A 14944-nucleotide genomic window follows, 5' to 3' on the forward strand; every position below is an offset into this window, starting at 1 on the left:
ATCTTGGGATGCTGTTATTTAGTTGGAGTTGTATTTTATTTTTCTTAAATAAAGTTTATATCTGCATTTGTTACAATTTAGTAAAACTTTGATATATATATATATATATACATATATTTCAACTGTTGCATTCAATACAATATTTTTGAATGGATTGTTATTTTGTTGAATATATATATTAGAGCCAGTGAGAAGGTATAGATAGTCTTTGTAAAAACATACTCTTATATTGAGAGCTATTCGTTGGCATCCTTCTTATTTCTACAGAGTGGTCTAGGCCATAAGTCCCTAAGTGGCTGTTAGACCGTTGGTTTAGCTCTGTAACGGTTCTGAAGAATGAATAGTTCTGATCTTAAGTATGAGCTTACGTAGAAGATCTACATCTTCCTCTAGTTCTCTATCACAAATGGACTCAGATCCAAGTCCTATGCATAAAGAAGAAGTAAGGATAGAAGATTTCAACAAATCTATAGAAAATTGGGAAATTCCTAAATATAGCTTAAGGAAATATACAAACAATCAAAATTGAAGTTTTTCAAAAAATCAGACTATGTCATATCCACCAAAGAAAGAGATGTTCCTCTTTCTAATTCCTATAAAAAAAATACATCTTTTAAACAAAGAATCCATCCAAAAGTATAAACAAAAATAGAATTACATTCATATAGGACTAGTCCAAGTAGGAGTCAAACCTCTTACAAAAGAAGGTCTTAATACCCCTATTCTTTTAGTTTTACGAGATTCACGTCTCTTAAACTATGATGAATCCATATTTGGTATTGTGGAGACAAGTCTCTGCAAAGGACCTATACATTTTGACTGTTACCCTAATTTCTCTGTTTCTCTCAAAGATAAGAATATTCTTAGGGCCTTTACACTCCAAATCAAAACCCATAATTACAAAGTGGCAGATGGATCTATTTCTTTAGCCTTTGTTTATAGAATTCATTATAAAGCCATGTTATCCGCTTTTGGAGAAAATGCTTTCAAACATAGTCCAAGGAGAGAAACACTTCTTCTCCAAACTGACATTTCTAGAGCTAATATGACGATTCCTAAGTCTATTAATTGGAACCAAGTTACTTTACTAGAACAATGGGAATTAGAAAACCAAATTCCTCAACAAGTTGTTCAAAATACAGATCCGACTAATGTCATTCAACATCCCAAGAGTGACCATTAAATTTCCTAGAAGATCTTTCGATTCAAGATCTAGTCCTTCTTTGTATAATTCTTATACGAGGTCCATAGATCTTAATCCTAATCTTCCTCCTATAATCACCATTCCTCCTAGTACGCACAGAAACACTCCTCCTCCTAGTATACATAGAGATACTCCCACACACGATACAACACCTTTACCTCATTCCACCAATAGAAGTAATCATGAAACACCTCTTGAACCGGAAATTAGTGGTTTAGATAATAGATCAGAGATTTCCAAGCCAGTTTATCAATAAAACCAGCCTGAACCAGTTCTAGAAAATACAGATTCCTCTCATCATTCTCCTACTTATTCACAAATGATAGATGCCGAGCTTAATGTTTTAGAAAAACATTTTGAACCAAACAAAGCTTTTCTTAATAAAGAATTTAATTCTGAAGACAACAAACAAATCAGAGAATGATTCTTCAAAACCTTTGCTGACAAAGCAAAAAACATCAAACAAAAATATTACGACTACATATATGAGTATGAAGTCCATATATTTTTCTTTGATTGGCTAGAAGAACAATTCCTTGAACCAAAAGAAATAATTGTTTTAGATCATCATTATAAGTGGAAACTTGATAATGGTGAAACCATAGAATCCAATCTTCTTCCACTTAGGCGAATAAAAATACAACATGGAGAAAGCGAGGTTACAGCTACCCCTTTTAGGCTTCCAGATCAAGGAGACCCTCTTTATACTCACAAAGTCATTGAACAAAACAATTATACTAATCAACATTTAGCAACCATAGGAAAATAATTGAATAGGATATAATCCACCATACAGAATCCTACCCAACTCATCACACCACAAGTGGACACTTTCAAAAAACCCATTTTTAAAGCTTTTGAATTTCCAAAAAATCTTAGCCCGGAGTTTGCTAAAGCCGTAGAACAAAAGAAAAAATTCATAGGGAAATCAAAGCTAGAGCCTGCTCCTATTATAGACACTCATAAATTCCAGAATCTTATCATTAAAGACACTCCTGACCAACCCACTATCAGTACATTGACCAAACAATCTGGTGACTCTAATAATGAATTAGTCGCTGAGATTAATAGACTTAATTGGAGACAACCTTAGAAACTTTATTACAGTAGAGCTACTCCACCTGACATTGCCCAAGAAGAATCATCATAGAAAATACAGAATAAATACTCTCCCGGCGCCATTTATGAATGGAATATAGATGGTGTTGCCAAAAGCAATATCATGAATATTTTAAATAACATAGCAATGTTTGCCAATGCCTACAAAACCCAGCAAGATGTTTCTGATCATGCTGTTGCTAATCTTTTAGTAGCCGGATTTACTGGACAACTAAAAGGTTGGTGGGATAATTATTTAACTGATGAACAAAGAATACAACTATTAACTGCCTATAAAATCGATGATTTTGGCCAACGCATGGATGATGATCAAGGTCATCTTATCCAAGATGTGGTCAATACTCTTATCGATTCCATTTCACAACACTTCATAAGAGACCCTTTACATATTAGAGATAGGAACCAAGATCTCTTATCCAACATGCATTGCAAATCCTTAGGAAGATTTAGAGAATACAAGGAACTCTTCCTTCAAAGGGTTCTTATCAGACCTGATTGCAATCAATTTGAAAAGAAAAATTCTTGGCAGGTTTACCCCAAATTATAGGTGACCAAGTTAGAAATAGAATTAGAGAAGAATACAATGGTCAAATATCTTATGATCTTCTTTCTTATGGAGAAATAGTCTCTTATATTTACAGACAAGGAACCCAAATGTGTAATACTATCAAATTACAAAGACAACTTAAGGAAGAACAATCTCTCACCAATAGAAGTCTAGGAGATTTTTGTGCTCAATACGATCCCTCTTATAATGAAAAAATAAAACCAAAATGTAAGGGAACTTGTCCTTCTGAGAAAGAAACAAAGAAACATCACAACAAACCTCCACCTCGTAGGAATAAACAAAGACACTAGAATAACCAAAATAGACCTCATATTGATAGAAAAAATTTCAAAGACATTAAATGTTATTCTTGTGGTAAAAAAGGTCATATTTCAAAATACTGTAGGATTAATAAAAATTTGAATAAACTCTCTCTAGATGACAATACTCTTAACCAGTTAAACAACATCTTCATAGAAAATGGTGATACTTCTTCTGATGAACTTCTTGAGGAAGAAGGTCTTCAGATCAATGAAATAGATTCCTCTTCTGACTCTGATTATGAAGACGTCTCTCCTAAAAAACCCGTTCCTGAAATAAACATGTTAACAAAAGAAGAAGAATTTCTCCTTAGCAACCCAGAAGCCAAGAAAGAATACTTAGATAGATTACATTCTTCCTTAAATATTACCTCCAAACCCAATACTTCATACAATTTAAAAGACATTTTAAATAGAAACAAAAAACCCCAATCCAAACCCATTAATATAAATGACCTTCAGAATGAAATAAAACAACAAAAATTAGAAATTCAAGCCTTGAAAGCAACACAGTTAGATATGAAAAAAGAGATTTCTGACATAAAATCTCTTGTCATAACAGGAAAAACAAAATTAGAAGACCAAAACGAAATCACCAATACATCAGACAATCTGGACCCAGCCTTCCTTATGTTATTAACATAAATAACTTCTAGAAAATGGTTAATGAATATTATGATAAAAATCAACAATGAGTTTATTATTGAAACAACATCACTCTTTGATACAGGAGCTAATCTCAATTGTATCAAAGAAGGCCTTGTTCCAACAATATACTTTGATAAAACTTCTGAATCTTTAAAATCAGCCTCGGGTGATAAACTTAACATCAAATACAAATTATCAGAAGCCTTAATAATAAAAGATCAAATGTCTTACAAAACATCTTTTCTTATAGTAAAAAAAATATGAGGCAACAAGTAATTCTTGGAACACATTTCATACAATTAATACAACCTTTTACAATTACTAATGAAGGTATTGAAACCCATGCTCTAAATAGAAAAATCACCTTCAACTTCATAACAAAACCACATAAAAGAAGCCTAAATATTTTATAAGAACATTCTATTTCAGAAATAAATTGCCTTATAAAAGACAAATAAAATCAGCTTGAATTCTTAAAAGAAGATTTAGAATTCAAAAGAATAAAAGAAAATCTTATAAAACCAAACATTATAGAAAAGATAGCTTCCCTACAAAAATACATAAAAAAAAAAAACTATATGCTCTACTCTACCCAATGCCTTTTGGGAAAGAAAGAAGCATATTGTTGATTTACCTTATGAACATGATTTTTCTGAAAACAAAATACCTACCAAAGCCAGCCCAACACAGATGAATCAAGAAGTTTTGAAATTCTGTCAAGCAGATATACAAGATCTCTTGAATAAAAAACTCATAAGAAAAAGCTAATCACCTTGGAATTGTTCTGCTTTTTATGTCAATAAAAATGCTGAACTTGAAAGAGGAGTTCCCAAGTTAGTTATTAATTATAAACCTCTTAATACAACCCTTAGGTGGATAAGATATCTATACCCAATAAAAAATATTTGTTAAACAGACTTTGTAGATCAAAAATATTTTCAAAATCTGATATGAAGTCAGGATTTTGGCAAATACAGGTCAGTGAAAAGGATAAATACATGACAGCCTTCACAGTTCCTTTTGGCCAATATGAATGGAATGTTATGCCATTCGGTCTGAAAAATGCCCCTTCAGAATTCCAAAGAATTATGAATGAGATTTTCAATCCTTATTCAGAGTATATCATAGTTTATATAGATGATGTTCTAGTATTCTCTTCCAATATAGAACAACATTTCAAACATTTATCTACCTTCATAAAAATAATCATTCAAAACGGTCTTGTAGTCTCTTCTACTAAAATTGCACTTTTCAAAACCAAGATTAGATTCTTAGGTCATTACATTCATTTAAGCACCATCACTCCCATAGAAAGATCAATCTCTTTTACTTGATAAATTCCCCGATGAAATCAAAGACAAAACTCGATTCTGAGGTTTTGGGTAGTCTCAATTATATTCTAGATTTCTTTCCCAATATAAATATCATTTGTAAACCTTTACATCAAAGGTTAAGAAAAGATCCTCCACCCTGGACTTCTGTCCATACAGACATTGTCAAACAAATAAAAATACATGTGAAAGATATACCATGCTTACATCTAGCTGACCCTTCCGCTTTCAAAATAGTTGAAACAGATGCATCAGAATTAGGATATGGTGCCATTCTCAAACAGGTCAAAAACAACAAAGAACAAGTTGTTCAGTTTATATCAAAACATTGGAATTCCACTTAACAAAATTATTTGACAATCAAAAAAAAATACTTGCTATAGTTTTACTCGTATCAAAATTCTAAGGAGATTTGTTAAATCAAAAATTTCTCTTACAAATTGATTGCAAATCAGCCAAAGACATTTTACAAAAAAATAGTGGAGTACAAAATGTGTATGACTTTACTGATGGAAATAGTGGAGTACAAAATGTTTTATGTATTGTTTTTGTCAATAAAGTGGATAAACCTTGCTCATCCTTTGTAAACCTTGCTCACTCTTAACACTGGGGAACTTCACCTCATACACCCAGAATCCAAACTAGACTTACCCAAAACTTACCATACTCCTTCTCATATACATACTGGGACTACTAACAAGCTTGGTGGAACATTTTCTTCAGACAAAATACAAATTTCCAACACATCTGGTTGTTATTCTTTAAAGATAACTTCCCAAGACAAAGCCTACCAAACTGGTTTGACTCTTGGTAGGATCTCTTTGGTCCTTTGGACATAATACTACGTCCCACAGTCAAACAATGTTACAAAATTTTTAGTGAATACTTTGTACTAACACCTTATGATATAAGGTTCCCATGCCTTATGTATTTCTTTATAATCTTCGGAATCTCTTGGGTAACGACATGGAGATTTGAATACAACACATCCACAAAACCCGGTGTACCAGTGCTTGTCCGTAAATACAAAACAAAATGGTGGGATGGATTCAATAGACTTGAACATGATCCGAAGCTGCGGTTAAAACATGGCTAAATAGCCAGAAAACCCAAATAATCGCAACCCCATCAAATACATCGTTCTTACAGGAGAAATCCATGGCAAGTGCAGCACTTGCCGCAGTCCAAAACAGAGAGGAATACTGTAACATCCTGAGGACAATACTCTCAGAAGTGAAAGAATCACAATGTGGATCTTCCAAATCTCAAAACAGTCAAGACGGATCCTCCTAGTCACATCACAGTGGAAACACTAATGAAGACGACTGCTACGGGATCAATCTGGACAGAGATTAAAATCAAAGACATCACATGCAGACACTATTACAAGCGGCGCAAAGGCTACACACCGTAGCGTAATAGACATACACTGCTCATACACTGTTCACTATTCACTATTCACTTTACACTGTTCAACACTATAGCATTTTCACTGTAACACCCCTTATAAATACACCCTCTCGACATAGAAGAAGGGGACCGAAATTTTTTCAGATTTCTCTCTTCTTTCTCTCTCTCTCTCTCTCTCTCTCTCTCTCTCTCTCTCTCTCTCTCTCACTTTAAACCATCATCCCTTCCATCTCCATCCTCATCTCTTCCATCTCCAAGCTCTCTTACCTTGTATCCCTTGGTTTCAAAGTAAGTTAGTTTTCCATATACATAGTTTTATACAGGGTTACCAACTTACATGATAGTTGGTTAACCATTTCTTGTAATACAAACATCAATACTCCTTGGAGTGTGGACCGCCCTAGTGGATAACTTGATGTTTTAGTTTCTGCATCTTTCAATACATGTAATTTCAGCTTTTCAGCTTTATAATATAAGTTCATACCACATTCATGGTTGGTTTTTGTTTATGCATACTCTTACTTTATATTTTATATATTGCCTTTGCTCTTTACATTATTTTAAATTCTCGTGATTTTATTTAAGTTATTTACTTTCTTGTTCTTATATATCATTTCCTTTTAGATACATCCTTCCCTGCTTTCATATAGATCTGTGAATCGCTTATACTTCCTTGTTCTCTCGTATAGTAATCCGATCCTAACCCCTTTATATATATATTGTTAAAAGTCTTAAGGTATTGCTTAAACCTTGAGTGACGGTTAGGGGCATTCGGTTATTAGTCTTGTGCATATATCTTGTGATAAATAAAGAAATGTTAACCATAAGGACAAGACATATGTGGGTTCATTAAAATCGTAATGTCATTCTCTTGTCGCACAAGTTTTTGTGTCACCTAAGGTAAGAGAATAGTGACTAACAAATGGGATCTCTCTATGAGAGATTTTAGCCATTTGCCACACTACCATATTGAATCCATACCAATAAAGTTGAAAGCACTTGTGACCATGGAAAGTTTTGTGTGTATACAGCAATTACCATCATGATTCGGTGTTTGAGGCTTTATGAGATAGGATTGACTATTAAGAATTATCTCTGGACCAATGTGCACACATACAGTACAATTTCAATTAATATAGTTCAAGTGGGAGAATGTAAGAGTTTTCCTAATGTGGACTATATTAATTGATGTTGTAATTTACCGTTTAACGGTTACCGTTTTACGGGGTTTGGTCTAAGGTGAGATAGAATGTTTCTTAATTAGTCTAATATGGGGCTGGCTAATGTGGGCCGAGTTGAGCCTGACCCGTAATGAGAGGGACTGACTTGAAATTCTATAAATAGTGCTCAAGTCTCTCCTCTAACTCTAATTCTCATGTATCCTCATATAATGAGCATTTACCTAACGCTAAACCGTGAGGGAGACCGTCTCATTGTGCTAGTGATAGGGGGGTAATAAAGGATAATGATTTGCGTAAGAAATATTGTGTTTCTACTTCCGCTTCAATAACGATGAATTCTAAAACAGGTGCGTTGATCTTTCTATTTAATCATGCATGTTCTTGTTCTAGTTATGGAGATCTTGGGATTGCGCAATTTGCATCTAACATAAACACCATATGATACACGAATTTGATCTCATGGTGGCATGTAGCCAAGACAAAAGAATTAGCATCTAAGCATTTGTAGTCTAATTACATCCATAAGGAAAATTATTGTATAGATTGATTCTATGAATTTAAATATGGTGCCATTTGATTTTTAGATAAGCCCAAAATGAAAATGATTGATACTGTATATTTATATTCTTTGATACTCTGAAAAAGCCATGAGTATGTTACAAGCAAATGAGTATATAAAAGGGAAAGGGCCTCTAGGTAATAGTATTTTTCCGCGAAATTACAAGCAGATGAGTATATAAAAAGGGAAAGGGCCTCTCTAGGTAATGGTATTTTCCACCAGAAGCAAATCTGTAGCATCGGGTAGAATAAGATGCGAAAGGCAATCTTTCATTTCATTATAATTATTACGAACCTCGAAGCAGAGCAAAAGTCAAAAAAGAAAAACTTAATAGTCAAAAAGAAACGTACGATAACGATGAGGAACGATCAAAACGGCACTGTTGCTAAACCAAAGGAGTAAGGATTGGCCTGTTAGCTTAGTAACAGTGCTGTTAGGCATGCTGGCCTTACTGTAAGCTTTTCACCCATTCTCATTCATTCCAAATGCAGGAAATTATTATACTTGCTTATCTAATAGTAACTGGAACTGAAATCTTTATGTTGTGTTTGCCTTCATTACCGTAAGGCTCTATTATTTTCTGTCTATCTTTATATTCATGACAGAAAGGGAATATACATATGACATTACGGAGTCTTCTATCTCTAGACGGATCTCTCATCTATTTCTTTCTTTTGGGCCGTTTAAGGACTTGTTTAGTCTGTGACGTTAACGGTGAGGAACTATCAAAATGAATGTCCCACTAAATAAGAAATCCTCATTTCCCAGGATTATAAAAGGGAATGCGATGATGACAAATGGGAATCACGTGAAGGAGCAAATAGAAATTAGATTTTCTCTTTTTGTGAATCTTTCCTGGTTTTCAAATTAAAAATCAGCCTTCCTCAGCAAAGGCATGATGACCATCACGTAATCATGCATGTGCTTTCAATTCAATTCGCTACATTTTTTTTTTTTTTATGGTGCATACCGTGTCACATCGATCAATATTTTTTTAAGGGAATCTTTAAGAAGGGAAGTGTACTGCTTTGGGCCTTTCCTTCTTCTTTTGTTCCCCTCTTTACTGTTCGTTGTGTGCTCGACTTTTTTATGCTAGAAACTTCTCGCTGTGTAAGTACTTGTTTTATGCCTACTTCATTCGACTGATATCTAGAATCACGTGGTGGGGTCACGCATGTCACGAGTTCATCCACAAAAACCGTGACGAACAAATATTTATGCTTGTGATATGGATGAGTTTTACATACAAAAACTTGCGATGTCAATTTTTCCGCTCCTTTTTTCACGGCTTTGGAGAGATACGTATCAAACCTAAGTTGTCTGTATTCTTCTTCAATGACTGCATAAGATTGAACACCATGTATAAAAAATGATCAAATATGACACTTCTTTTGAAGAAGATTAAAGACGCTAAAGCAGCAGATCGACCAATGCGCCCTTTTACCTCCAAGAGATCTCTTTACTTTTCCTTGTAATTTCATTTCGATGTAATTTCAATTTCAACTCTTTCATTTGATTGTAATTGCAATTCCAATACATTCGTGGAGTCTCATCACTCCATCTAAAGCCACATTCATGCACTTTTTTGCTCGAGTGCGAACTTGAGGAGCATTTTTTATCGCTTTCCAATTGTTTGAACCAGCTTTGAAGTCATTGAGTTTCAGGAAGTCACTCAACAGTTTAGCCTTGATTTTAGCTCTGAATATCTCGGTCCTTTGAGGTCAATGTTTCTGACTTGATATAAGAAATGACTCCTCATCTCCTTTTAGGAACATTGGATGATTATTAGCAAAGTATAAGGGCACGCATGATAAAATTTCTAGAACAGAAATCAATTTCTATTCCATGGATGAGTTTTTGAGTAGATAAACGTGTTTAATAATAATTCAAAATTTTTAATTTTGAAATAAAAATTCGTTCAATAACAAAATAAAATTTATATTTCTAGGAGCGGCAACGGCTGGCGTCGTGGCTAGAGTCCGACGTTCAGCGTCTAGTGACCGGTGGCGAGCGGCCAAAGTCCCGAGTCTAACACCCGAGTCGGACTCTAACGACCGGCAACTGACGTCCAACGTCCGAAGTTCAATGTCTGAAGTTCGACATCTGGAGTTCAGCAACAGGAGCTCGGTGGAGGGTGGTGGGCGGCTAACATTTGGTGGCCGGTGGTGAGAGCGATGGAGGGTCACCGGCGAACATCCGGTGGTTGGTGATGAGCCTTCGGCATCCAATGTTTGGCGATGAGCAGCCAACGACCGATGGGCGTCTGGCATTTGACGACGGGCGGTTGGTGACGGGCGATTGGCGACAGGCAGCCGCAGTGCGGTGGCCGAAGTGGCTGACGTTCGGTGGCTGGCGGTATGCGGCTAGTGACAAGGGTCGGTGGCGGGCGGTCGGCAACCGCTGGCGGGCATCCCGCATCCCACAAGCGGTAAGTAGGTGACGGGCGGTGATGAGAGTAAACGATGAGAAAAATTTTGATTTCTCATTTCTGTTCCAGAAATAGAAAAGGTAAAAATTTTAACTTCTAATTTATGCTCCAAATCTATTTTTAGAATAGAAATCTGTTCCAGAAATAGAAAAATGAAATTGCGTTATCAAATAGATTTCTATTCCAAACATGTTATGGGGAATAGAGAAATAGAGAAACAAAAATTTTGTCATGTGCGCCCTAAGTGAGCGAGTAAGTAAATGGCCAAACAGAAGTATGAGTGCATCAACTCGATTTTCTTGTGTGTAAACGTCCATTCTCTGCTGCAGAATTTTAGTGAAAATTTGCACCGTCATCACAAACAAATAGGAGGAGCCAGGATCACCTGGTCTTAATCCATTCTTCCCTGTTAAAAATGCCAGCAAGCTCTAGACTAACAATTATATAGTATTTTGTAGGAGTAGTAACGGCATCTTTCCGCCCAAGTCAAGAGCACAGCGTGGGAACACCAATTGCGGTCAACATATTCAAAAAAAAAAAAAAAAAAAACCTTTAACCTTCGTAAGTCAAGAATGTAATGTGAACACAATTTGTCTGTTTTCGGTTTGAAATCAGGGAGGTGTGTGGAAAGTAGAGGGTCGGTGTGTTATCATCTTTATCAAATCAAACAGCCTTTATCCTGTTGCGACCCTGGAGGGAATGTAATTTTGGGACACTGATAAAATTACAAAAGCTTATAAAATTATCTGACGACTGTTGCTTTATGAAAAAAAAAAAAAAACAGCTGAAGTAAATCTCAATATAATTGTAGCGATGGTGACGATGATTTTAGAGTCCAAAATTATCGATTTGTCGAATTTATTCATATTTCAATTAACAATAAATCAATGTTGAACAAATATTTGTATTGATCACGCATCAAACTAATGCGGTAAATATGATCTTCAACGAAGAAAAGTTGCAAGGCCAAATCATTAACTTTTTCAGGTAGGCACACACACACACAATAATATTACTAAAAGATCTTATGATATCCTATGTTTTAGGCAAAGCGGTCCTTTTAACCCTTTCGAAATCATACATAAAATACTTAAGTACAACAATAATAAGAGACATATTTGAGTGAGCATTATCATCATCAAAATTGAAATCTGTAGGTTTTTAGGATAGTTGTGAAAAATTCTTTCATGTGAATGCGACGTATATTAGTTTTTCATAGTCACTTTAGTCGAAATCACGAGTAAAAGGAGTTACGTGACTTTTACTTCTCTAAGAATGACATTGCTTCAAATAATCAAGCTCAAGGTTTGAATCTTCCATACATATCATGCATAAGTAACACATAAATCGAACGTAATTAGCCCCTTTAAATATTTCATTTTCTCAAAAAATAATAATAAAATAAAAGAGAGAAGAAAATTTTCAAATGTGTGAATGCACTGTGAATCATGTGGAATAAGAGAGAGAAGAAAATATTCAAATCTGGCGGGTGAATGCAGTGGGACCAATGCAGCCAAAGTTAGATCACATGTGGAATAAGGGAGAAGAAAATTTTCAAATCTAGAGTGTGTTTGTTTTGCGAAAAGCAATTTTCGGGAAAACATTTTCCTCATTTTCCAACGTTTGATTCATTTAGGAAAATGAGTCAATGGAAAATGTTTTCTTAGTTAACAAAAAATGTTTTCCTTCCAAAGCTTAAATTCAGAAAAAGATGGTATGAACCATGTGCTATGTTGTACTCCATCGAATAAGTTTTGTTTCAGAAAGAAATGTTGACTCGGGACAAATAGCAATTCGAACCTGCCAATGATTTATCATGTATGCTTACGATCTTATATTAAAGAAACTAAATCTTGTCAAGACAAATTGAAAAAAAAAAAAATAAAATGGACAGAAAGGTAGTCAAGGACCCGTGGGGCCAATGAGGTGCGAGTTACCTTGGTTCTCTAGCGGCGAAACTAGTATAGGTTTGAGGGAGAGGAGTTCAATCTGTGAACGTGAGTTAAAGGATTTCGTTTTTGGTTACTTTAACAAAATTAAAGCAAAAAAAAAAAAAAAAAAAAAAAACGATTGACCGACGTCTAAAATAATAGTACATGCGTGAGGGCTAGTGTACTTTAATGTGCACGTAAGAAAAAAACAAAAACAAACTCAAAATGACATAACTTTCGAGTAGTGATAGTCATAATATGCAAAAGAAAGAAAGAAAACGAGGACATTTTTCCGACAAAAAGAAGTCATGATATTCCAAAGAAAGAAAGAAAGAAAGAAGGGTGATAATTCATTGATTTCAAATGCCATTTACTAGAGGGTTAATACTAAGAAAAATATCAAAATGGTATATTTATAATAAATTTATTGTAAATTAATAACAAAAATCTCTAACTAATATATTTACGATAAATTTATAATCAATTATTTTTTATTAAATTGAATTGATACGACTAAAATTATAAACTGATACACTTGTCATAAATTAAGGGTAAAACCCAAAACTGATACACATGTTATTTACCTTAGTAATTAAATGGTAAAATTTAACGAATGATTAAATGTATTAATTTGGGGTTCTTTGTGATTAAAAAATTAATTTGAGGTAACATTGTCATAGGTATATCAATTTGAGATTTTTCATGATATTAACTCTTTATTGGAAGCCACAATCAAGGATTTTACTAGGGAGCTAATGGAGTATATTTTAACTGAGTTGATATTCCCAGTTAATACTATACTACAGGGTAAAGAAATCCAAAAACTAGTAATAATAAAAGTGGTTGGTCCCACGACCATTGACCGGTCAAATAGAATAGCTTTGACCAAATAAATATAATTTTTTGCTCGAGTGTGAAACGAAGGAGCATTTTCGATCGCTTTTCAATTGTTTGAACCAGCTTTAAAGTGACTAAATTCCAAGAAGTTGCCTAATAGTCGGGCCTTGATTTTAGTTCCAAATACATCGATCCTTCGAGGTCGAGTTTCCAACCAGAGATAATTTTGAAATTTCACAAAAACAGATTTTACAGAAAGAAATGACTCATTATCTCCATTCAAGATCATATGATTATTAGCAAAGTATGAGTGAGTACGGCCAAACAGAATTATGAGTGCGTAAACTTGATTTTCTTATGCATAGGTTGAAATCTCAATTGCTTATTTTCTGCTGCAGAATTTTAGAGAAAACTTGCACTGTCATCAGTCTAACTAATGAAGAGGTGGGCCTTGCATGAGCTTTGTCTTTATTTTTGGAAAGAAATGAAGACCGGAAGCAAAGGAGAAGATGCGAAGAAATGAAGGAAGAAACCTTCGGGCATGATGTGTGGGGGTGGTGGTGTTTTGTTTTTGGGATTTATAATTTTTACTAAATTTTTTTAGACAAAAATATCCAGGTTTCGTCTGTTGGATCAATCATACCCCTGTCAGTTATCAAAAATTGGCCGATCAGCAAGCTTTGGCTCCTATGTGAGATTGATTTAGTCATTTTAGGCAATTATTTGATTATATTCAGTTTAGGTTTTTTTTTGCAAAACGAGTCTAATCCATCTCCTTGTTTAACATTTTCCCGAATAATAACAACTTAGCCGTTTCTATTTGTATATATATATAAAGAAGAATAAAAAATGCCTCGGAATCGCTCAAGATGTGAGCATATAGAAGGAATAAAGTGGTGGGGGCCACCTGCCCATCAAAATCAACTTGATCTTTTTTTCCTTTTCTGAGCAAAGCCGCGTGGAGGGAAGCTAGCACGAAACTGAGAGCAAAAATTTCCTTGCGCTTTTGACTAAGAAACAAAGATAAATAAAAAATGTGAGATATCATCAAATCACATGAAACTCATAATGATCGGTATAATTATTGCACTCAATTGACATTAGTGACGTTTATATGCTGCATAAATTTAGATAATAACAAAATAAGCTAAACTCTATATGTAATGCATCCCATGTTAGTGGATGCTTTACACTTTTGAAATACCATTCTTCATTAAAATCTAAACACCAAAAATCCTTTTTTGGACTAAATAATTTGAATAGGATGTGTTCTTTTACATCTAGTCAAAGTCTTTCTTACAAATTCTCATACCAAGTATTCAATGCTTTTGAAAATGACTAGCATTTTGATTTGATAGGGAACGACATCACCAAGCATATGAATTCCAAAAAAGCATCTAATGAATAATGCCCTAGTCGAGCGAAAGAT

The sequence above is a fragment of the Eucalyptus grandis genome, chromosome 8, assembly GCF_016545825.1.
Source record: "Eucalyptus grandis isolate ANBG69807.140 chromosome 8, ASM1654582v1, whole genome shotgun sequence".
In the NCBI taxonomy this organism is placed as follows: Eukaryota; Viridiplantae; Streptophyta; class Magnoliopsida; order Myrtales; family Myrtaceae; genus Eucalyptus; species Eucalyptus grandis.